This window comes from Gopherus flavomarginatus, chromosome 6 (genome assembly GCF_025201925.1).
Source record: "Gopherus flavomarginatus isolate rGopFla2 chromosome 6, rGopFla2.mat.asm, whole genome shotgun sequence".
NCBI lineage: Eukaryota > Metazoa > Chordata > Testudines > Testudinidae > Gopherus > Gopherus flavomarginatus.
The window spans coordinates 23,936,553-23,956,256 of record NC_066622.1 but is presented as its reverse complement, the minus strand read 5'-3'; the positions used below and the strand labels follow the sequence as shown (position 1 = coordinate 23,956,256).

At 44.8% G+C, this 19,704-nt stretch overlaps 1 protein-coding gene across 1 annotated transcript in view; it reads right to left on the bottom strand.

Annotated features, from left to right (window-relative positions):
* Positions 1-19,704, bottom strand: part of LOC127053580 (histone H1.10) — a 200,927-nt gene that overhangs the window by 167,165 nt on the left and 14,058 nt on the right. The window lies entirely within an intron of this gene.

Below are 19,704 nucleotides of genomic sequence, written 5' to 3'. Positions count from 1 at the left end.
CACGTGTCTCGCTGCCATGTACCTGGGCATCTTGCTTATTTTGGAAGAAATTCATAAACACCACGTTGGGGTAACTGCTGGACGCTGTTTAATGGGGGTCTGTCACAGGTTGCAGGGCATTAAAATAGTCCTGAAATATAGCCAGGGGCTGACCCAACCTCACAAGGGCATAATGCAAACAGCACCGAGCCTGGAAGCAATCTCAGTGTGGTAATGGGGGCAACCCCACATTAGCTTATGGGAGAGGTTTCCTTGGAGCAGAATGTTAATATGTTCCTTAAATCTTGTGCTTTGAAGGCTCTTTTACTCGGCAGTCAGCAATAAGGTGGAGGGGAGACTTTAGCAACCAGGGAGCTAGCAAAAGCAGCTGTTGCTACAGTTGCCAAGGAGCACAATATCCTCTGACAGTCTCAAATGACTTCCTAGACCTACCTGATTGCTGGATTATCTGCTTTCCATGAACTGCCACATCAGCAGCAGCACTGCAATCCCTGCACTGCTCACTTGACACAGTCTGGTTTATGCTTTGCAACTGGCAAAGTCAAGACCACAGTAATAGAGGTAAAGGATCAATCCCTTGTTGCAACGATTTTCCTTGCAGACATTGATTTTCAGAGGTGGAATTTGAGAACTTATTTTTTCTTTTTTTTCCACATAGACTGTCAGGTCTGGGTTCATGCTGAATCAAACAGCAAGTTAGGGAATAATTATATTTTAGTCTCCTGTTCTAGTTTCTGTAGCTGTCCCTCAATGCCTGGCCCTAGGGTATCCCTGCCCATCACTCACCAGCACAGCTGGAAACCTGCAAAGCCTGGGCCTATCGGGACAGCACCCCAAATATTTAGCTAACTTTAGCTTTTCACTCAGTAGTCAAACTGCTTCCAGACACTAAGGTCAGGTTCCCAACCTGCCTTGTTCTGTAGTTCTGTCTGGCCTCATCACTCCCAGAATTCCTTGTTTTGTAGTCTTCACTATAAACTGGTTCCTCCTTAACTAATCACACACAGAGCTTTTTCTGGTTTTTCTATAGTTTTTCAGGGAATGGCTTATCCTGTACCAAATCAAATACATCATCATCTTCACCTGCTGCTGTGAAGCTCAGTCTGTACTCTTGGCTTCATCTCTCACATTTAAATCTCAGTCTCTATAAATCAATCACTAACCAACCGAGTGCCACATTTTCAGAATTGGCCTCTAATTTCCGGTTTCTCTGCTTTTCGGTGCCTAGTGTTAGGTAGCTCAGTATCTCAAGCTAATGTTAGAAACTGAGGCACCCAAAATTAGAAGCTACTTTTGCAAATGTGGCCAAAATTTAATTTTCACAAGTGCTCCCCCCTTGATTTTGGGAACCCAGTTTCAAACATCAAAGCACCTGAACTGACTGACTGTGCATGTGCAGCACCTCTGAAAAATTAGACCATTTCTCTTGGCATCCACATATGGACATAGATCACTAGCTTAAGGCAGACATGCTTGAAAAAGCTGGCATAGCTAACTTGCTAAAGGCCACAGAGAGTCAGATTTAGAACGCAAGTTCCTTTAGCCATAAGACTGTCCTTCCTCAGTACGACTGTGCTAATTCTTACCACATCAACAGCACAATCAACTCAGTGTCTAATACACTGTTCAGTCCATAACATAGGAATTTAGCATTATTATTTATTTTACAGTTGTCCAAAGTGTGCTACCTGCCTCCCAGTGCCGACAAGAAGAGACAGTGCCTCCTGCAAAGAGCATACAGTCTTAAAGTGAATATTTGTAAAGTCTAGCGCAGGCATTAGTGTTTGCAGGACGGGGGCCTGAGCATTCCCAAACATGATGACAATTTTAAAAGAAAATAGAGCAACAATAGAGAACACATTAGTCTGGAGTTTTTCCTCACACATGCAAAATCCATTTTACAGCTTGGATGCGGTAACACTGAAATAGCCCTTTGACAACATGCAAGCCAGGACTTGGAGGTGCTGGTTTTTGCCAGCAGGAAAGGGAGACTTTGCTGTCTACCTTAGTTAATGAAGAATTCATTTTACATATATATTCTTATGGTGTTGTCAGGAGGCTCTATTTCACAGCTGTGACACTGTACCTATTAAAAAGGCAGCACTATCTAGTAGTCACCACACAGGTCTGGAGGCCATGCCTCCTGGTTCTATTACTGGTAGTCTCTGCCGTGGCGTCCTCGTGTGACGTTGGAAGAGTCGTGCAGGAAGTGCTCTGTGCCTCGGTTTCCCTGTCTGTAAAGCCATGATAATAACTCCTGCCTTTCTCAGAGTTGCATTGTGAGGCTTAATTAACATTTGCAAAACACTTTGGGATCCTTGGACAATAGATGCTGTGAGGTACAAATTGTCAAGGCTAAACATAGCATTTTCAGAAAGCCAGGGGAAACCCCAAAATGGTGTGTATAGCGTTCCATTGTTCACACAGCACGATCATCACACCACAGGTTGGTCTGTCTAGTTAGCCACCCTCAGCCCCACAACAATTGCTCTTTTCCCTCCTCTTCTTCCTCCTCAGGCAGTAGATGGGGCAAGACTAATAATTCAGATGATAGAACTAAGTTGATCCTGATTAGAAAAGGCCTTACCCCCAAAGAGAGCAGATTCAGGCTCTGTTCTGCCCTGTAATCCAATAGTCTCTCCAGGCCTTAGCAGCAAACTCAAAACCTGCCTCCAGGCAAAGACACTTTGTCTTGAAATAAGGGAAGTTAAATGTGTCTTGATGGGAATTTTGACACGCTTTGCTTTGATTTTACTAAAGTTACAAAAGTAGCTGTTAGAAAATATTTCAAATCCCCCCTCACTCCCTCCATGTCCTGTGAGGGACTCACTCCTCATACATGTGAGTGCACTGCCTGGCCAGAGCTTTCCAAAAGGAATCAACAATTGCAGAAATTAAAAGCCTGGGTGCCAAATCTCACTCAGCACCCCCTCCTAGAGGGCACAATCTGACTATTTAATTACAGCTTCATCAGGAAACTGGCATCCCACAATCTGCAACAACAGTCGTAGTTTGACAGGCGAAGAAACACACCTGCCTTGGCTCTGGACAGACAGCTGACGAGCTGGCACTGGGGTGCCAGTATCATGATCTCACAGTACACTGACCAGTCCAGGAGCCCACGGGATAGGGAGAGAAGGGTGGGGGTGGAGGGTGTCAAGTGAAGGTTTGACTATACGACTCCAGAATGTCTTGTAAACTTAAAGGGGCGGCTAACCCCGTAGAGAAACTCTTGGGTCCTGCTACCCCAGAATCATGGAGTCTGTCACCGGGCTGCATACAGAAGGTAACTGAAGACAGTGGAAGCTGGAGGAGGGGCAGTGGGCAGCCCAGATCCTGTCTAGACAGAGGGTCTATATCTCCTGTGAGATGGCCTTGCAAACCTTCAGTGAAAAGAATGTTTCTGAGGCATGGGGAACACCAGAGAGGGAAATGAAGCCACTTTCTACAACAGAGATGGGCAGAAGAGGCATGGCACAGCTAGTTCACTGTGTCTAGGGTGGGGATCATGTCAACAAACTGTGTAGTGCAGATATGTGCCACTGCCCTCCGCAAGATAGGGTTAGAACCATTCAACTGTGCACATTGGGCGTATACAGCTAGCAGCTAATGGAGAGTCTCCTCTAGTTCAAATAGCAGGAGGTTTGTCCTTTTGGAGCAGTGAAGATCCCAGGAGGCCACACATTTGTTGCATTAACTTTGTCACTTTCTTATCTGTTCAACACAGGAATGGCATTTCAGCCTCAGAGAAGTTCCATGAACATGATGATCCTTGAGTCCTAAAGCAGCATTGCTGATATCATGCAACGTCATGCAGTCTGGAGCAAGGAAGCAGCAGACATTGCCCGACAGATCACAAAGATTGCCTGATACCAGAAATATACATATAGAGAGGCCTGACCCTATAAAGACAACACCTGGGAATATATGCGTTATGCAGATTATACAAGATGGCAGGATGTTTGCTGCCCTATAATATGCTGATTCTTAGCCATACAGGACTCCTTCCTCTGAACCACTATCTCAGCCCAACACAGCAGCACAGAATTAGGAGAATTGTACTGAAGCAAGGACTGTCATCGGGTTAAGATGAGTTACAAAACCAAGGTCCATGTAAGGTGCTCTGGATTCCATGGCATTTTTTGTAAGAGAAAGGGTCTTAGCCCCAGCATCCTGGCCACGCTCCACTTTGGGTTATTGTCCTCCCTGTCTACTAACTTCTGCCTTGTAACTTCAAGTGGACATGGGATTTGTCATCATTTCCTGTCCTCGTGGTTGCACCATGTTGCTGTCACACAGAGTGGCTGCCTCTCAGAGGTGGGTGAAATGACCCCTCTGTATTGTACAAGCCATGAAGCACTATGGGATAAATGGGGCTACAGAAATATATGCCTTGCCTTGGCTATTTTTGTTCTCTTCCTCACTTGAGGTTTCTGATCAAACACTTAAAACCCTGTATCTTGCTCCAATCTTTGGGCCATGGCAGACCCCAGTGTCTTTGTCTGGGCATAAACATGTACCTGTGATTACATGACTAGCATCTGAATTCTGGCCTGACTCTCCTTCCAAGGTCGTATACTCTTTGGAGTTTTCCATTATTATTTCCAACTCTGGTTTCTGTGATGGAATCTCTCATCTCCTCCGATCACAGCACAGAGGGATTCAATTTTAAAAAGGCAAGATGATGACATGAGCATGTTATTAATTTCCTGAAGTTTCATAAACTCAGCTCCATTTGGCTCTGAAACAGTGGCCAGTAACCTATCAGCCTTCACTGACATGGTCAGTCTTTCACTGGGAATGTGCTGTGTAAATCTCACCGCATGATTCATGAAACTGTTAGCGCAGCCTAATGACTGTACAGCGCAAGTCAGTCCTCTATAAAAAGGCTGTTAATGATCAGTTGATATCTGGCATTTAATAATTGCATTAATGCAGGTAAAGTGAGACTCTGCAGTCTCTATTTTATATGATCATCAGCTCACTATTAAATACTAAAGATGGACCATGAGCCAAACACCCCTCAGTTCTGGGGTGTTCAAACTTCACCTCCCAATTTTTCAGCTGGGGCCCCTCTTTGACAAACTTATTTAGTAAATTGTAATAATTATCCAGATAAAATTCACCCCTGCAGCTGCTAACCCCAGGGAAGGGATTTCATAGTATCTATGGCCCTGTTTCAGCAAGGCACCAAACTTTAAGCATATGAGTAGTCTCATTGGGCACGTGCTTAAGTAACTTGCTGAGTTGGGACCTATAGTAATGGAGTCAAACCACTGTAGTTAGAACAAAGTATCCCCTCTACAGTCTGACTCCATCTAGTCTGTGACATTGTGGGGGGTCAGGTACTACAGTGATTGACATGACATGATAGGATGGATGGATAGAGTAGGGGCAGGAAGAGGGAATGAGGGTCTTTGCTAAATATGCGTAGACAGGGAGATCAAAGTAAATAATGTTTCTCTATCACCTTCCATTCTGCAAGATTCCAAAGCACTCTTGGGTGCAATGGTCAAAAGGAGTTTGCCTCCTAACTTTTGTTTAGGCAGCTCACTTCTGCTCAGGTCAGTGGAAGGTAGGTACCTAAGCAGAAGTTAGGAGGTGACCTCCTTTTGAGCATTCCACCCTTTACAGACTTTATGTTGATCTGTTCCCCTGCTACTGAAATGCAGCCCACTCTTGGGTGGAACCTATCAGGTGTTTAACAGTGCACAGCAATGCTACACAAGAGTTTAAGACAGGAAGCAAACAAGAATCCTGGATCCAATCAGCACTGCAGGGGAAATAATTTTAGGGAGGCAGAAAGTAATTACCCAAACTGAAATAAATTAAACAGATAAACAATAAGGGTTCTGAAATTACAAGTGGAGTCTCTTGCTCTCATCTGCAAAGGCAGTGTTTAAATGCAGTGCCCCTGCTATTGTGGCTGGTGAAGCCCATTCTTGTCCTTACACACATGGTATTACATTTGTAAGCTATTTCTTGTTGTTTTAAAGCAACGCTGCAATTTTAACCCAGAGTCTTAGATTGTCAAATAGTTTTTCTTTTCTTTTTTAATACAGCTGAACTAATTTGATGAAAGGAAAAAATAAAGTGCAAGCCAGACTAAATATACAAAGTTCCTACCTACAACCAGCACTCAGCTTCTCACTGGCCAAAATCAACACTTGTCAATATTTAACATGACAGAATTTTAAAGAGGAGGTTTGATTCCAGGACGAGGGGTGGCTGAAAAACATTAATAATGGGTCCTGCCCAGGCTGGTATGACAAGCTCTTACAAAGGGTTTGGACTTTTATTTGGTGAAAAAATGATTTATGAACTCTGTCTATTAAGTTAAAACAACAGCATTTTCTAGCCTGTACACACCATACTAGCCAGCAGGGTATATGTACCTGGGTGTACAAGTATGCATGTCTTTGTCGGACTACGTATAAGTTGTATAAGGACAGATAGAGTGTGTGTCTACGTGCATCTGCGGTGTGATGTGTGTGTAGCTGTATTTGTATTAATGTGGCTCTGTGTGTTGTGAATACTATATGTAAGTAAAAGCATGTTTGGGAGAGCATTGCCTCAGGGTGTATAAGGGGTGATCTCTCCGTTTGTGAACACATTTTTCTCTTTCCCTCTCTCTGCAGGAATACTTACTTCTGCTTGTGTCTGTATAAGGGTCTTTTCATCTGGGTGGGTCTCTGTGCAAGTGTGTTTGCCTGTGCGATGTGTGTGTATGAGCATGACTCTCTGTGTGGATGTTCATCTCTGCGCGAGTGTGTCATGTGCATGGCTGGAAATTGTACATTTGCACCACATTGCTAAATTAAAGAAAAACTGGGTATTTATTTAGGAATCTGGAGAACTGACAGATCACTGAGAGTCAGCAGGGAAAGGTCAAGGACGAACTTTACCGAAGCTCATATTCCTGCCCATCCCATGCCACACACCAGGCCATTTTACCTGATTTCGTCTGGACGAGATGAGCAACGAGCTGGCTAGCCCAGCTCACTTGACAGGCCTGTCTTGTCTTGAGTCTGCCTTATCAGGGAGCATCAGTGCCAGCCAGACTTCATAGAATTTATTGAGCCGAGCTGACTTTCCCAGTTATGTGCCTGTCACATTGGAAATGGCAGTTTGGGGTTATAACGAAAAGCCGCCTTTATCAGCCATGTGGAGACAGTGTATCGCTTCTGTGAATGGGGTGCTCTTTTCATAACAAGGCATCCACACATATTTAAAATAGGTCTGAACGTGAATGAAAGATGCGGAAGCTAGAAGGTCCCTGAAAAGTGTCTATTAAACTATACAGTAGGACCAAATATACTGAAATATGGAAACACAAATAAAATCCTAAGAGACATTAACATTTGGCTGATTGGCGTTATCTTTCAAATACACGGCTTAGCATAATTCAGCACAGGGCCTGATTCTCTTCTCTCTCGCATTGGGGAGAATCAGGAGTTAATGTCAGAATAAGACCAGTTCTTCATTATATTGACCCTTGTGGAGTCACCTAGACACTGTGAAAATATGAGGGATCATATCCCTCTTAGAGATCAGGATGACACCTAACATGAGGGACAGATGTTCTCACACCTGACAACTGAGGGATTCTTACACCTTCCTCTGAAGCATCTGTCCAAGATAGGCTACTGGGCTAGATTGACATCATGTCTGATCCAGTGTGACAATGCTTATGTCTCTCTCTTGCTCTCTCTTTCTGTAAATGACTTTGTGCTTTGCTAGGATATCTGAAAAGATTTTTCACTTTGCTCAGCATGAGACAAACGCAAAGAGTCACAAAGGGAAGACAAGTCAGCAATGCCACCCGCTTGCTGCTGTGCTGCCCCTCTTCCCATGCATCCCTTCTAGTGGCAGTGGTAGCATTTACAGGTGCATCACCCCACAAGACAGGCTGAGAAGTCCTAGGATTTTCCCATGGAATTAAAATACATTCAATAATACACAGGGTATTTTGAAGATGTTAGAAGCTGGCTAAGCATCAAGGTGATTATGCTTTTAGTAGGACTGTGACCCAATACGTTTCTTTCTTTTGTATTTCAAGTTTGTTGTGTGCAAACTTGACACTGATGTATAATGCAGGCAGGTGCTATGCAAGCTTTGTACACATACAGCTTTGCCAGTGCATCTCAGTCCTAACTTGCAGCACTTTCTGCTATTTCACGTCTGGGCTCTCATACATTCAGCTTTGCCAACACACCACATTTGTAACCTGCAGGCAGCTCCTCTATTCGGATATTCCAGCCCTGGGCTCCCATACACAGAGCTTTGTCCATACACCTCCATCCAGACCCGCAGCAGCCTCTACTATTCCAGTCCTGGTCTTCCCATTCAGCTCTGCCACAGCACTTCAATCCTGACTGGCAATATCTCAACTAACCTGAATCTGGTTTGCTTCTTGGCAGAAGTTGTTAAACACGAGGCCTGATTCTCTGTTGTGCTGTCCCAGTCAGTGCAAATCGGAAAGTTCACGTTGCACCAGAGTAAATTACTCACCAACGAGCAGGGTAATGGTGAATCAGGCGCATTGACTTCACCAAAGTTAACTCCTGATTAGCACCACTGCAAGAGAGAGACGAATGAGGCCGTGTGCATGTGTAAGTTGTTGTGAGGTTTAGATCAGGGGTTGGGAGGTTAGATAGTTCCCTTATTTGCTACTTTTTTCTCGCTGCCACAACACTCAACTTTATTTGGGTTTAGGGCTTTGTTGCGAGAGTCTTGGTTTCACTTGCACACTAGCAAGCAAAAATTCTTTTCACCGTTACACACATTAAAAGAAAAAAGGAAAAAAAAACTGGTCAAACATTTTTTCAAATACCATCTTTTTAACAATCCCACTTATTCCCTCTTCTTCTATTTTCCCCTTTAAACATCTATTTCAGGGTAGTCAATAGGCAGAATGTGAACCAGATGCAGACTGCCAGATGCTTTTGAGCAAACCCTGAAATCTTTTTATTTACTTATTATTTTTGTATTATTTTCTGTGGCGTCTGGGCCTTGACCATACCTTGATCAAGAAATTTGATCTTGACAAAAAATAATTGACTATCCCAGTCTATAGGAATAGAGGAAGAGGGAATAAATGGGATTGTTAAAAGAGAAGATGGCCCTTTAAAAAGGAGTTTGACCAGTTTTCTCCTTGTCCTTGTAATGTCTGTAAGAATTCTGGATTGCTAGTGTGGACAAGGCATGTATATATCTATAGGGGCATGAGCATATATAGTAACATGGCTAAACCGCTCAAGTTAAAGCCTAAGCCTCCCTATAAACTTTAAAGCAACCAGTTTAGAAGATGTTCATGGCAGCATACCTAGACTTTTAAAATATATTAGTTAACTCCTCGGCTAGACTAGGCCTCAGTCTCCATCTTGGGCAAGCCTGGGCTATAACTCGTTCTACTAAATCAAGTCATTAAACTGCATCCATATTTGTGTTATGTGGGGTTTTCAACTAACATGGGATTTCAGCTAATTCAGCAGAAGAAAGCACCTTTTTCCTGGTCTAGACAAGGCAAAGGAGTGTGTTTTTCATTCAAAATAAGCTAACATGACTGAAAATACACCCTTTTTACCCATTAAGACAGGGCCTTACCAGTCAGCTGCTGAGGCATCGGGGTTCACTTGCCATTTGGTCCAGAGCAGCGTGTCGATCAGTTGCTAGGATTGCCCTGTGTGTGACGTCAAACAGAGAGAGAGAGAAAAGAGGTAGGTGGAAATAGGATGAGGATGAAGCCGACTCACTGGGGATGGGCTAATGGAAGCAACCTTATATTTATATCTCAAGAGTTGCCTAGAACTCAGCCGTGGGGACAGTGATGTTGTCTGATATCCTTCCTCTCCCTTCTGGTCAGAACATCATTCAGGTCCAAGAGATAAATTCCCTGTGCCTCCCAGTGTATGGGATGGTGACTGCCAGCAGGACAATGTAGGCTGATGCTTCTGGCCATGCACAAGCGATTTGCCAAGTGCACCCAGGAAGGCAATGTCTCAAAGGAGGCAGTAAGCATGTCCCATCAAACCAAAGAGCTGATGCTCCCATCCAGGGACACTTCCTCTAATCTTAAGGTATTTTTTGTGTGTTGCTGTAACAATTCCATAGGCTCACAGGAGCCTGGGAATGCACTAATCAGCAGCTCTTTCAATTCAGACAAGCTTACTTCACATCAGTTCTTTGGTTCTGTTCTGTGCTTTCTTTGAACAATAATTTAATGTAACATGTTTATAGAGGACAGCGATCTCTCTGCCACCTTCCACCCACTCTGGACAATTTACAGTTTCATCCAAAGGTAGTATTCAACACAACTAGAGGACCTATGAGCAAGTAGATGCAAAATATTTTCAGGTTCAACGTAGGACCACCTGTGAAAAGGGCCCAGCTGTTTAACTCGAACTTTGGAGCCTCAGGCAGCATCTACACTAATTATTTATGACGCAATTGCCTATCATTGCTACCTCTGGTTGTAGCAATGGTGGGAATGCCCATATGGATAGTGCTGGCATCCACCACGTCTTTTAGACCTTTTCCGAGCAGGGTTAGCTGACATGGTGTTAAAATGCCAGCTACCAAGAGATCTAAGTCTACACTATGGCTCCCACCATTGCAATCATCCATGGAGCTGAACCAGTGGGAAATTAGGCAAAATGGTTAGTGTAGATACAGCCTTAGCTTTGGAATGGCCACATCTAGTGTGTGCAACAGAGGAGATTTAGACTTTTTTGGCACGCAAAGCTCTTGACTCAACAGCTTAGAAAGTTATTTGATGTTAGAGTTCTGTGCTCATCTAGAAAGCACTTTATCAATGCATTTTGTGAACCTGCTCCCTACCAGCCCTATGGTAACCAAACCAAAGTAATCTGTGCATGCAGCTGCCTAGTTCATTAACTGGAAAACATCCCCCCCCCCCCCCACTTAACAATGAGAGCACCTTGTGCAAAGTCAGTAGTTACTGCTTGTTCACTTTGAGGCAGTCATTTAAATCATTAGCTCCTGGTGGTTGCTAACAAACCCCATTCTCTGGCAGAATGGGTGACAGATTGCTGTCAGCACTCTGCTAACCCAACATTCCTCAGGACAAAGCCCAGCCTGCTCCTGCTGGGAGGTGGGGTAATAAGTGGTAATAAGCGGTAATAAGCAAACGTAACCTAAGCTGATTTATGGGTTTTCAGCCAATGTATTGGTCATTCTTGGTCTTTTTACATTTATATCACAACTCAGTGAATGAGGATGGGAGTGGGGGACTGATAGCTCTCTGGACAGGCATAGGAAAGATGGGCATTGTACCAGCTGCTTAGGGCAGACAGGCACAGTTCCAGCTGCCCTACATAGTTCTGCCAATACATCGTAAGCCTGATCAGCAGGTTCTCCCCTCCCCTACTGTTCGAGTCCTAAGCCTGTGACACAGCTCTGCTGATGTCCCTCCAGCAAACCCTCCTTTTATACCAGTGCTCGAGCTCTTCTGAGCAGAGACTGGGAAGCACATACTCAATTCTGCCAAACAGTGCCTGCAGTTCCCTGCAGCGGAGAAAAATCAGCTAATGCAGAATGTGGCTGCAACCAGGCAGGGGCAGCAAGAGCATAGCATTCTCATGCCCCATATCCTGCACTGGCTGCTAGAAACCCCTAGGCAGGGACATTCAAAGAGCTAGGCTGGGCCCAGCTACCTCAGGGACCATCTCTTGGTCTCCATCCTGGCACACAGCCTGCTTTCAGGCAGAATGCCTAAGCCAAATGTCTCAAGGGTGCTGGGCTCAGGCCATTCCCATTAGCAGACCTTGCCTCCAGCAGCTATTGACTTGAGTAGTTTGCCAAAGCCCAAGGTGAATTACAATGAGAAAATACTGTAAGATTTACCTATTGGTCCAGGCTTTCCCCTGTCAGCTCAGTTTCCATTTTGATTCACCCATTGTTAGCATCCTCATCACCTCTATCCTTTCCAGTCATGTCATGGAGCGGGGAGGCTTAGGGGTATTAGATCCCTATACATAGGAAATGTTTTTCTGCCAACCTGTGCCTTACCTAGAGCACTCAGATACTATGGTGACGGGCACCATCAGTGCTAGTAATTAAATAAATAAATAGGAACATATGCTGTAATACCCAGTCTCTAACAACAGGGTGAACTTTAACAAGAGAGGAGCTCTGATCCCAAAAGTATTCCATAGTTATTTTTATTACCACTATTCTTCTGGACTTACACAGCTCTAGTCACAAGCTTTGCGGTGCTTCACCACATGAGCACGAAAGGTAACTGAGAGTCACAAAGAAAAAAATTCATTCGCAAGCTACTAAAACCTGGGCAGAACAGTATTACACTTTGCAGTTGCAGTTGTCTGTAGTTTCCCCTTTTGTTCGTAGACCTGGTTGTTCCTGTACTTAAGGCTCCTTCCTACAGCTTTGAACCCAAGGGTTCAAAAAAAAAAAAAAAAATCACAAGCCAATCCCCAAAATCCCATGAGACTTCAAAAAAATAATTTACTAATTATGGTGTTCACTTAGTTTGCCTCTCTCTTTTGGAGCCTTCAGGGTGCACGCAGATCAGAATCTCCGGCCTTTCTCTGCAACCACAAGTACTAGAAACTAATGCAGATGTAAATGAGTCCAGATGCTGGCCCTGTGGAGGTCCACACAGACCACAACTCTTATTCCATTTCAGGCCAGCGAGATCTAAGAATTTCATTGCAAGAGATAAGTGACACACTCAGAGCACAAAAGCAATGACACAGCACAGTGGAGATACTGTAATGTTACTAGGCTGGTGTTCTGAGTCTGTGCTGAAAGCGTGATGCCTGGCCTCCAATCCGCTGCTGTCCACTTCCCAGTCCTTCCCACCTTCTGTTGCTGCTGCTGCTGCTTTGCATGGCCCATCCAGGGCTGCCTGCCACCCAGCATCACTACTATCACCGCTATCTCCTGAACAGTACAGATACCCATAACAAGGGGGCTGGGAAATGGGGCCGGGGAGAGAAATAGAACAATTCTTACTTCTCCTCTCTGACTGTTCTCCAGCTGCCTCTGCTACTGCTGCCTTCACACCCCTGCTTTCCCCCACAGATATTCCCGTATTTAGATATTCCTGAATAATCTCAAGAACAGCACCTCCATGTGCACACACACCTTCCCTTTCAGCCAGGTTCCCAGCTCTGACCTTGGAGGAGGGAAGAGCTGTAGTTCTTTGTGTTGTAGAGATAACATATTTGCCACCAAAGTGTCTAAAGCCTGCCCAGGTTTTATTTTATGGCATTTCCAAGTGTCACCAAACCCCTCCCCATATCTGCTTGATAACAAGTGACTTTGTTTTACTTCTTTATGCCAGGCTGGGCCGGATGGATTAGTTGCAGCAATTCAAATCTGTCAGCTTGGAAAATGGTGGTGTTTATAGAACACAAGGCTTTTTTTTTTTTTAAATGTGTTAGCAGAAACCTGCAATCTTCGTGACAAAACCGCCGCATAAATAAATAGAACATGGATACCAATTGTCGCGAAGATAAACACATAGTGAGCCATAAGCACCGGAAATGTGAAGTTGCTCTTTAGCATATTATAAGAAGCTGTAGAGAGATCACCCTTGTGAAATCCAAAAGAAACATTTATTTAATCTGAGCCATTACTGTGCACGGGTCTGCTCTGTTTGGTGATCAGAGACCCTCTACAAATATGTCCTAGTCAATAAGAAGTTATAGAGAAAGTTCACTGACATAATCAGGCTTCAATACACCCAAGGACTTAAACTCATGATTAACTCTAGCTGCATATTTAAATCTGGTTGACTTCAATGGGATTTCAGCACACGCTTAAAGTTAAGCATATGTTTAAGTGCTTTGCTGAATAAAGATGGACTTATGAAGTGGGGACATAGTTCTTAAGGCTCATTAGCAACACATAATAATGGTTATATAGAACACTATAGAGAAGGCTGTTGAAAAAGCTAACAATGTTTGGAACCACTAGGAAAGTGATAGGAGATAAAACAGAAAACATCATAATGCCACTACATAAATCCATCGTACACCCACACCTTGAATTCTGCGTGCAGTTCTGGTTGCCCCATTTCAAAAAAGATACCTTAGAATAGGGAAAAGTACAGATAAGGGCAACAAAAAATGATTAAGAGTATAGACCATCTTCTGGAGGAGGAGATAGTAAAACAATAGGGACTGTTCAGCTTGGAAAAGAGATGACTGAGGGGAGATTTGATAGAGGTCCATAAAATCAATAATTGGTGTGGATAAAGTGAATAAGGAAGAGTTAGTTACCCTTTCACACAGCACATGAACCAGGGGTCACCCAATGAAATTGATAGGCAGCAAGTTTAAAACAAACACAAGGAAGTACTTCTTCTCACAATGCCAACAGCCTGTGGAACTCATTGCCGGGGGATGTTGTAAAGGCCAAAAGTATAATTGGATTAAAAAAAGAATCAGATAAGCTCATGGTAGATAGGTCCATCGATGGCTATTAGCCAAGATGGTCAGGGATGAAACCCAATGCTCTTGGTGTCCCTAAACCTCTGACTGCTAGATGCTGGGATTGGACAAAAGGGGATAGAGGACTCAATCTGCCCGGTTCCGTTCTCTTCCCCTGACACATCTGGCACCATACTGGGTGAGATGGATCCTTGGTCTGACCCAATATGGCCGTTCTTACATGCTTAAGATCTCATCTCTTGCAAAACTGTGTGTGTCTATTGCTATGACTGTTAAAGGCAGCAGTATGGTGAGGATTTATCTCTAACAGGATTGATCTACTCTCTTCCTACTTTAGTTAATAATTAAGCCCAGCTTTTGCTTTTCCCCAACAGAATGAGTGAAGTGCTAGACAGGTCTGTTGCTCATGGCCTTTCCTTGAATCCACAGTTATCATGAAGTGGATCAACCGAAAAAGAAGGGACCGGACACATCTACTCTTTATGCAAGATAAAGAAGAATCTTTATTTTACACTGATCAAATCCACTAGCTAGTGCAATAAATAATAATATTACAGCCACTGGCTAGCCTGACTGAACCTGAGCATGGGTCATACTGAAAGTGAGAAGGCTAAATAATCCTAGCCACAGGAAATGTGCCTTACCTTTCCAATCCATGAGCTGGTCTCTTGGCTTTCTGACAAAGCAGGAACACTCTTCATATCTCCCTGGCACATGATGCTGTAGCAGAACAATGTTAAATGCAGCTTTCTAGCCTAGGTGGCCATGAAATGGGCTCTTCTTCCCATGCTCAACTTCTGAGTCCTACCTCACCATAAACAAACCAAAAGCACTTGCTTAGGAAACTCGCATGCTTCTCCAATTCTGGCCAGAAGGTGGCGCCCTCCGCCTGCAAATCTCACAGAGCCCAATTAGATGTTCAATATCACTAGAAATCATTGCTGTTGATAGAGATAAATGGATAATACACTATCTATGCAACAATAGTTTAAAAAAGGAAGACAAAAAGAACTTTTCATCAATGGCTAATCATGATTTTTTTATTGCTTTGCATTTTCTGGGGAATAAAACCTCAGAGGAGCCCATTCTGTCGTGGAAAATGAAAGGGCATATCAAAAAAATGAATGTACATGGATTCTAAATATTTCAGGTTGTATGACTTTGTGTTTGACCTTAGCAGAAGATGAACTAATCCTGCAATATAATAGACTTTCATAGAGATATGGAAAATGGCTGCTTTTTTATCTCAGTTGCCATGGGAACCATCAGAGAGAAGGCCTAGCTGAGATGCAATAGAAGGTTATTAAATGTGTGCTTGTGTATATTGGAAAAATACAGCTTTTTGTCATCCTGTGTCACTCATAGGTCTTTAATACCTAATGTTTAGGTTATTAATAAACTAACACAGGTCCATTTTTTGCAGGGAACAACAGTGAATGTAGCTGTAAAAAATATTAGTACAAGTTGGACATTTGCAAAACTCTTTAATAGGGGCAGAAGCATTGGGCTGGTTTTTCTGAGCTATTATTTCCTTCAAGTTTCCACTAAAGTTTTCATTCCTCCCTTGATGGAAAGCAAAGCAATACAGGAATGGAGCCCACCTCTTCAAACTGAAAATAGGGCACACCTCCTCTCCTCTTTGTCTTGTACTAGCAGGGAAGCCAAGTGTGACTAGAAGGTTGTGCATTTTCTCACATAGCTCCCTTCAGCCCATAGAATCATAGATTATTAGGGCTGGAAGGGACCTCAAGAGATCATCTAGTCCAACCCTCTGCTCAAATCAGGACCAATCCCCAAATGCCCCCCTCAAAGATTGAACTCACAACCCTGGATTTAGCAGGCCAATGCTCAAACCACGGAGTTGGCCAAGGTCTTTGTGCTGGGTTCAGACCTAAGGGGGAAAGGGCTGTAGAGATATTTCTCGGCTAGAAATGTTCCCCTTTTACACTTTTAAAAAACCCAGGCAGCAAATCAAAGTAATACTCTGCAAAGAAGGTGCAAGGACCGATGGCTGAGAACAGCCAAGGAAAGCGAACATGTCTCTCCAGGTGAAGGGATAGTTTCCCTCTCCCTCGCACCTCCCTGGAACTGGGAGCTGGGGGCAGACCCGACCAAACTCTGCCCGCTCTGCAGGGGCTTTGGGGCCAGAAGGCCCTTCCGTGGGCACGTGGCAGGCCCCTCTCTGAGGAGTCAGTTCACTGTGCAGTAGGCACTTTCCTTAGGCAGATGTTTGCAAAAGCTCGGGCTGGTGGTACCCGTGTCCCAGGCTGGAGGGAAGCGCAGTCACACAAGGCGCTGTGCCCTGGGCAAGACCCCGGCTCTTAGTAACGGTGCTGACAATCCACCCCTGCTCTGGGCTCCCCTCCAGAGCGGGCTGTCCTGGGCAAATACTGCCCGGCTGAGCCCGGGACATTGGAACCAGGCCTGGGGCAGCGGGGACGCGATCCGCTCCCGCAATCAGCCCCGGTGCCCGCTGGCCTCCAGCTCGGACGGGAACCTGCCCCCGTTTACACGTGTCCCGGGCGGTGCCAGCCCCGGGGAGAGGAGGGAATGAGGCCGGACTCCCCACGCCTACCTGCCCCGGGGTCAGCCGGGTGCCTTTGGCTCTGCCCCACCAGCCCGCGTGTCGCCCCGCAGACCCCAGGGCTCGGGGCGCTCCGGAACGAATCCGAATCAGTCTAAAGGCGACAAAGCGGGAGCTAATCGCTTGGGGACGGGACAAGCCAGCCCCGCGCGGGAGGCGCTGAGCGCAGCAGAGGGGCTGGCTAGGGATTATTGACCCAGCACTAGCCGATAAATGGCCGGGCGGCCGCAACCTGCTCCTCATCCACTTAGCGCCCTAAGCCGGAGCCGGTGTGCTGGGCTTGCCCGGGGAGTTAACCCCTTCGCTGCCTCGGGCCAGCGCGGGGCGCCCTGTCTGGCAGCGCCTCGGAAATGGAGGTGGCTTCCCGAGGCTGGAGGGTTTGGGGAAGAAAAGGGGCGAACCAATGAGTGCCAGATCCTAGCAGGGGCAAGTTGGTGCCTGAACAGTCCTAAATCAACAGCCCTCCAGCTGCCTGGCGCCAGCGACCGCAGGCCAGGGCACAACAGCCGCCCCGAACTAGACTTCGCTTTCGGAGCTGGTCTGAAGGCAAGCGAGCAACGCTGCTTATTTCTCCCAGGCAGGGGAACCCCAACATGTTTTCGGACTGGAGGCAGCCCCTGCACAGAGGCTGGTACCACCCAGTCACAAAAAGGGGGACCAGATCACAACGGTCTGTCTACCGAAAACCAACCTCTCCCACACCCACCTGTGTATAGATATAAAAGTAACGATCTCTCTCCCTGTGATTACCCCTTGGGGTGGGTGGGTGTGGGTCTGTGTGTGGCATTAGATATACATTTCTTCAGGCAAGTTTGCCATCTCCTAAGTGGTTCAACCAAATCTAAAGGAGTCTTACAACGTGTGTCTACCACCACCACCTACATATTCTGGTGCCATTTTTCTCGCTAGTGTCAGAGAGGAGCGCACTTTATTACACAACGAATATAACAGTGAGTAAATGGGGAGTGCTAACAAAATATGAGCTGTTAAAAATACCCAGCCTCCCGGATAGCCCATGCATCGCACACACACACTCGTGTGTACGTTTCTGCACAATCGCTGGCTGGGCACACACATGCAGGGCACACACACCCAGCATGCATGCATGCTAAGCAAAGCAAGGAATACATAGATTTTGCCTATCTGCCGATCAAACGCGGAGATCTGCTCTGGTAAATGATGCATTAGATGCGGTGGCTGTATTTGTTGTGTGAGTTTTGAAAGGGTCCTGATAATCTGGAAGCCAGAGATAAGGAACACCATTTATTCAGCAGCACTTTGGAACCAATTTTCAACCCTGCTCAACCCCATTCTCCAGCAGCCTCCAGGAGCCCAGGAGATAAGGATTGGGCTATTCATTATCTTCACAAGGAACAAAGATTAGCTAGCAGAGATGAAAAATTACCCCTGGATAGTAATAATAAGGAGGAGAACCTCTGGAGTTGCTGAGCCTATATTCTCTCTGCTGTTACTACTACTGCTTTTACATTCTCTCCCTCTCTTTTTTGTTAAATCAATATTGAAAAGGTTGAGTTATTTGTTAAATCTACTCACTGTCTATCATATTTTTCAATATGCAGAATATGGTTGTTACAGTGGAAGAAAACTGTGAGGGTTTTTTTTTCCCCCTTACCCTCAGACTTTAAAATGACATCTTTAGTATGAAATCTAAATGGTGCAGGCAGAATAAAACATCATTAGCCTATAATAAGCATTCAGCAAAATACATTTTCAAAGGGCTGTATTGAGACATTGTGGAGTTTGGGGGTTACTCGCTACAGACATCTGACTAGCCGGCAGATAGCAATGCAGTTGTCAAAGAACAGAAATTTATCCGAAACTCTGACCTTTCTACAACATTAAAACAAAAACACAACACACACACAACGTCTCTGGGTTCAAATCCCCATCTATATTAAAACGTGTGCGTGAGAACTCCACGGCTACTAACCCTTTGAATTACACAGGACCTTTCAGGTTAGGGAACTTGTTTTTATTCGAATATCTGGATTTGGAACAGCGCCTTGCTTTTGCCTTTAAAATATGAGCATTTTTTAAAAATAACAGCCTGGTTTTTTTACGCTGCATAAATCTGGTTCTTGTATCTCATCTCTTAGGACGAAGGGTGATACAGGCGAGTAATTAAAACAGTTACTTTGGAAATAGGCTGCTGGGAGCTGATAAGAATTATCTGTAGCATATCAAGGATCTCCCCCCTCCACCCCTGAATCATATCACAAAGACAGACAGAAAATGCCAGCAAAACGGGATTTTTAGTTATTGTTTTTGTTGCTCACATATTTTTACCTCCGTTATGATAATTCTTCTCCTATGAAACTTTTCCGCTTCCTTCATGAAAAGCATTTCTCTTTCCCTCCCCCCGCCGGATTTTTTCACATTAGTATGATCATTTAAATTGGGAAAGTGGGGTTCCCCTGGCTCCCCAAAAGGAATTTAAAATATTTGAAGTTTTGGGGTTGTATCCCGTCCTTTCCTAATCGAAGGGCAATATTCTCTCTCACACTTTGCCCTTTGCCTGAAGAGGGGATACACAGTTTAGATACAGCCCTTGCTGTGTTATGTAAAAAAGAAGTTATTTTGCTGGCTGTAATATGGTGGGTGGAGGAATGAGGGGGGACAAGGTGAAACTCCCTATAAACCAATAAGAAAAGAAAGAGCAGG